The sequence below is a fragment of the Portunus trituberculatus genome, chromosome 37 (assembly GCF_017591435.1).
Source record: "Portunus trituberculatus isolate SZX2019 chromosome 37, ASM1759143v1, whole genome shotgun sequence".
Taxonomy (NCBI): domain Eukaryota; kingdom Metazoa; phylum Arthropoda; class Malacostraca; order Decapoda; family Portunidae; genus Portunus; species Portunus trituberculatus.
In genome coordinates, this window is record NC_059291.1 from 7,170,687 (window position 1) to 7,176,686 (window position 6,000).

The window sequence follows — 6,000 nt, forward strand, 5'->3', positions numbered from 1 at the left end:
AGGACGGCAGGGAATGGCTGGTGATGGGACGTGGCTGGTGACGGCATGGAGAGAGGGGGATAAGAGAGACGCCAACGAAGGACAGCGATATAAACACAAGAAAAAAAAAGTTGAATAAAAAAAAGGACTGTCATTGCCAAAAATAGGGGAAAAAATGTCTGAATGTTGAGTTAATTTGAGGGTAAGTGGCGAGGATTTAGACACCCATGAGAAGAATCTTTGGAGACTTGTAATGGTAAAAACTGGAAGGGTAAGAGAGAGGAACGGAGAAGAAAGAAGAGGAGGAGGAGGAAGAGGAGGAGGAGGAGGAGGAGGAGGAGGAAAAGAATACGGTAAGAGAGAAGAAAGTATAGAAAAAGAGGAGGTGGAAGAAAAAAGCCGTGAGGGTAAGAGAGAGGAAAGAAGAAAGAAGAGGAAAAGGAGGAAGAGGAGGAAGAGGAGGAGATGGAGATGGAGATGAAGGAAAAGAGTAAGATAAGAGAGAAATGAGTATAGAAAAGAGAAGGTGGGGGAATATAACAGAGTAAGAGAGAGAAAAAGAGATGAAGGAAAAAAAATTGATAAGAGAGAAAAAATGTAAGAGAAGAAGGAGGAGGAGGATATATGATCGAGAAGAGAGGATAGAAGGAGAGAGAAGAAAGGAGAAGAAAGAACAGGAAAAAGAGACGGAGATAAAGGAGGCTAAAGGATAAGGAGAAACAAGACAGTGAAAACTGAGAAAGACTAAGAAAGGAAAAGCGAAATAGATGAGACACAACACCAAATAACAGAGAGAGAGAGAGAGAGAGAGAGAGAGAGAGAGAGAGAGAGAGAGAGAGAGAGAGAGAGAGAGAGAGAGAGAGAGAGAGAGAGAGAGAGAGAGAGAGAGAGAGAGAGAGAGAGAGAGAGAGAGAGAGAGAGAGAGAGAGAGAGAGAGAGAGAGAGAGAGAGAGAGAGACAAAGAGAAAGAGCAAAATAATAAGAAGAAAGAGGAGCTGGAGAAGGAAAAGAACGAAGCTGAACAAAGAGAAGGAAGGCGAGAAAGAGAAGCAGAGATGCAGAGAAGCGGAATGAGAAGTGAGTAAAGGAAGAGGAGGAGGAGGAGGAGGAGGAGGAGGAGGAGGAGGAGGAAAGCGAAATGGAACGAACGATACTGTGAAGTTGGCAAGCCTCCCACACTTCCAACATGTATCCCTTTGTTTCGCTCCTGACCCTCGTGTCCCTGAACCCTTTCCAACACCTATAACGTTTCCCAACACTCGCCACCACCGCCACCACCACCATCACCACTCTACCCTCTTCTCATCACTACCAGAAAGGAGAGTGAACGGAACACCTCATTGGAAGCTCTTAGTGTTTCTCGCACCAAGGGATCAGAATCTTAACCACTTCAGTACCATCACACGTTTTCATATTGATTCCGCTTACTATTGGGTGATTTTATACAGGTTCAGAGACTTATGTGGGTATTAAAATAGTGAAGACTCTGGCCATTAATCTTCTGATCTTCGTAGACCCTTCCTAATGTCAATAAAATCGTCTAGTCACACTAAAATTCGGTGTTAAAAATGTGTCACAGTACTGAAGGAGATAAGATGTGAAAAAAAAAAAAATATGCATTGTTTCTCTGGTAAACTCTGGAACTCCCAGCCTGATTCTGTATTTCCAACTTTCTATGACTTTACTTCATTCAAGAGGGAGGTTTCAAGACATTAATCCCTTCTTTTGGCTAACTCTTTCGGACCTGTAAGGAGACTGGGAATTAAGTGGACCTTTTCTAATCACATCCAAAACTCGTGGTAAAAATGCGTCCTAGTACTGAAGGGGTTAAGGACTTTATTTTCTTCTATAGAGTGTTTTCAGATTCCACTGATGAAAACTTGTGATCTCTTGGATGTTTCTTGTTTCTCCCGCTGCAAGATCTTTGTTAAGCCTTTCAGTACTGTGACGCATTTTCAACATGAGTTTAGGAAAAGATTAGACGATTTTATTTATATTAGGGTCTATGGAAGTCGGGAGATTAATGGCCAGAGACCTTACAATTTTAACTGTTTTAACACCCCTCCTTGAGTTTCTGAAGCTGCATAAAATCGCTAAATGATAAGCAGAATAATTATGAAAACGTGTCCTAATACTGAAGGGTAAAATTATCATTAAGATCATGAAAGTAGCCAATAACTTCTAATAGAGATTATTAATGGTGTAAAATTTTTGAAATGTTATTATAATAATTGAACAAGACTTTAAACACCTTATTATCTTTTATTAAAGCCCGTTTCGAATGTTCATTATTTTGCTAAGCTATTACTGGAATTATGAAGACAAGAATGAAAACCGTAATACCGACAAGACAGCTTCCACTAAATTTGAAGCTGTTAAACACGAACCTTACTCATTAAACTCTTATTAGGATCATAAAAGCACTACTGAAAACCCTAACTATCTCCACTAAACCCAGTAAAAAATGTAAAATCCTTGTCGAACTATCAGTAAACATAAAAAAAACACACTATACTCATCAAAGCCACCACTATTCTTATCAAAGCCACCACTATTCTTATTCTCCCTCTTACATAAAAAAAATCACTATTCTTATGAAACCCATCATTAAACTCATCAAAACCATCAATAAACTTATCAAAAACATCACTAACCTTACTAAACTCATCAAAACCACCACTAACGTAACCAGACCATCACTATTCTTATCAAAACCATCATTAAGCTCATCACAAACACCACTAACCTAACCAAACCACAGTTAAACTCATCAAAACCATCATTAAACACATCAAGAACACCACTAGCCTAACCAAAACCACCACTTGATTCAACAAAACACCAGGAAACACCACACAATACCCTAAAAATCTCCACTAGACCCAGTAAAAAATGCAAAACTCTTGTCAAACCATCATTAAACTCATGAAAGACCAGAAAACTAATCAAAACCAGCACTATTACCATCAAACCACGACTAAACACCCCAACACCTTAAGAATCTCCACAAGACCCAGTGAAAAAAAAAAATGCAAACTCCTTGTCAAAACACCACTAAACACATCAAAACACCACTAAACACCACAACAATTACCACCAGACCCTCTTAAACATAACAAACAACACGACACAAGACAACGAAATACTTTATTTTCGGAAACGCGGATTACAACACTGCCAAGAGACGGTCAACCATGAAACTTGCACGTTATCTCCGCTATCCATTCCCATTCCACTAGCATAACTCAGAGAACAGTTATATATACGGCCGCCGCCACTGGGAGCTCCATATTTTACATTACCTTTTCTTTGAGTGGTTCAGGGAGAAGAAAACGAGGGATGACAGAGAATATAGCGGCTCCTGAGGGTGATGCGAGGAGGGTCCGCGTATTTGCATAGATGAGAGGAGCATTAGGACGGGCGGTAAACATTTGGTCCACTGTATTGTCACTATTGTCTCGCTGCTAATGGTCGGGTGATGCGACTGAATGGCAAGGAAAACACGTAGGAAGAGGAGGAAGAGGAGGAGGAAGAGGTGGAGGAGAAAGAGAAGCACAATTGAAAAGAGAAAGATGAATGTTATGGAAGGTATGGAAGATGAAAGGCGAGAATGAGATGATGCATTGTGGTTATTCAGGAAGTCTAGGTCAGTTTGAATCACCACTGCTCTCCTATAGAAGGTGATAAATTTGGCGCGTATTCTGAAACGCTTTGCTCTGTAACCATCACTGTTTCCAAAGGCTCCAGTTGAGAATACCAGTGTTTTTTAAGACTAGTTTTATGGTTCTAGTGATGGATTGGCAAGATTTCGAGTTTAAGTTGAAGATATTCGTGTTTTTAAGGCTATTTTTATGGTTCTGGTGATAGATTGGCAAGATTTTGAGTTAATTAAAAGGAGAAACTGTCTTGTAAACCCGGCTAGTTGTGTCTGAGGCCTTGGAAAATTATCGTAATGAGAGAGCAAGGTGTTTCTGAATACGGGCTAAAGAGGGCCGGCCTGCATGAGATCCTTTCGACTCTACTTTTAAGAACTGAGGGGAAGCTGGAGGAATTAAGGCAACAGACGCGCAGAAAGGTAATCAATCAGTGTGCTTCTGCCTTAAGGTGAGTCTTTGTTACACGGAGACTGATAAATTACATTGTAGAGACCAATGGAAGTTAAATAATGCCGATGATGATGATGATGATGATGATGACGATGATGATGATGATGAAAAGGATGATGATGATGATGATGATGATGATGATGATGACGATATATATACTCCAGAGGTCTACACTATATCATGTACCCTTTAATCATAGACGACCACGAGTACTAGTCACTCACCTATTAAAACAACAACAACGACAACAACATTACCACCATGACCACCACCACCACCACCACCACCACCACCAAAAACAACAACAATAATGAAAACAATACAATAAAAGAAACATCAGATTATCCATATACATATCGAACCATCTGTCTGTCTGTCTGTCTGTCTGTCTGTCTGTCTGTCTGTCCGTCTGTCTGTCTGTCTGTCTGTCTGTCTGTCTGTCTGTTCGTCTGTCTGTCTGTCTGTCTGTCTGTCTGTCTGTTCGTCTGTCCGTCCATCTGTCTGTCTGTCTGTCTGTTCGTCTGTCTGTCTGTCTGTTCGTCTGTCTGTCTGTCTGTCTGTCTGTCTGTCTGTCTGTCTGTCTGTCTGTCCGTCCGTCTGTCTGTCTGTCTGTCTGTCTGTTTATCCGTCTGTCTGTCTGTCTGTCTGTCTGTCTGTCTGTCTCTTCGTCTGTCTGTCCGTCTGTCTGTCTGTCTGTGCATCGTTTATGTGTAATCACATACAGGCTTGGATCATCGTGGCGCCAGACTGAAAGGCAGGAACAATACACACAGACTCGTAGGCTTTGCTCGTGGTGGTGGTGGTGGTTGTGGTGGTGGTGATGGTAGTGGTGAGCTATCGAGCGTGTTGAAACATGTTAGAGAAGTTTGAAAGCGACACGTGGCTTTTATCCTTTTGCCGGGTTATCAGGAATGATTTTTTGTACAGTGAATAGATCCGCTGGCTTGCCACACCACCAACCCTCCACATACCCTCCTCTCTCCCTCCTCTCTCCCTCCACACACCCTCCACTCTCCCTCCACACGCTCCACACAACCTCCACGCACTGTACCCTCTTCTCTCCCTCCTCTCTCCCTCCGCACACACTCCACTCTCCCTCCACATATACTCCACACAACCTCCACGCACTGTACCCTCCTCTCTCCCCACACACCCTCCACACTCCCTCCATCACCAGCACAACGGAAACTTGCACCATCACAAGTTATTGCTTATACACTGTGTAGTAAAGAATATTGGTAACTATTTTGGACTACGTATTTTCATTCTGGTTTATTACGTCTTTTATTCCTCAACACTTCGCTCTCCTGTCTGGATTATTTTTCAGAGCCTATACTTCTTATTAGTCGGGTTGCCATGAGTGTTTTTGCCCCTTAGTGATGTAGAGTTCTTGCTAAGTTAAGCTGTCCATGGAATAAATGTAGGAATCAGTTCTTTTTTTCTATTTAAGCTTTTACCAATACGGGATTATGTTCAGTGTTCGTCACCGCTTTGGTCTCTCATCATCACTCTTTTCCCAAGGGCCATACACATGATTACTTGGGTTTTGTGGGTGTTATGTCCACTGATGATACGCAATGCTCAATAAGCGGTCACTATGATTATGGGAACACCTTTGATGCATCACAGGAAATTCCAATACAGGGGGTGAATGAAGTGGATTTAAAAGGCAGAGGTGTTTGAGCATACAGGTTTATACAAAGACATAGAGGCGTGAATAGCAATGATAAGAGAGTTCTTATGGTTTTGAATAATTAAACCCTTCAGTACCATGACGTGTTTCCGTTTTCATTCTGCTTATTATTTGGAGATTTCATACAGTTTCAGAAAATATGGGGAATTAGAATAGTGAAGACTGTGGCTATTAATCTTCTGATCTTCGTAGACCCTTCCTAATGTCAATAAAATCGTCTAC

General features: G+C 41.5%; 1 protein-coding gene across 1 annotated transcript in view; it reads right to left on the bottom strand.

Annotated features, from left to right (window-relative positions):
• LOC123514267 (FMRFamide receptor-like) overlaps window positions 1-6,000 on the bottom strand; it is a 96,725-nt gene that overhangs the window by 23,309 nt on the left and 67,416 nt on the right. The window lies entirely within an intron of this gene.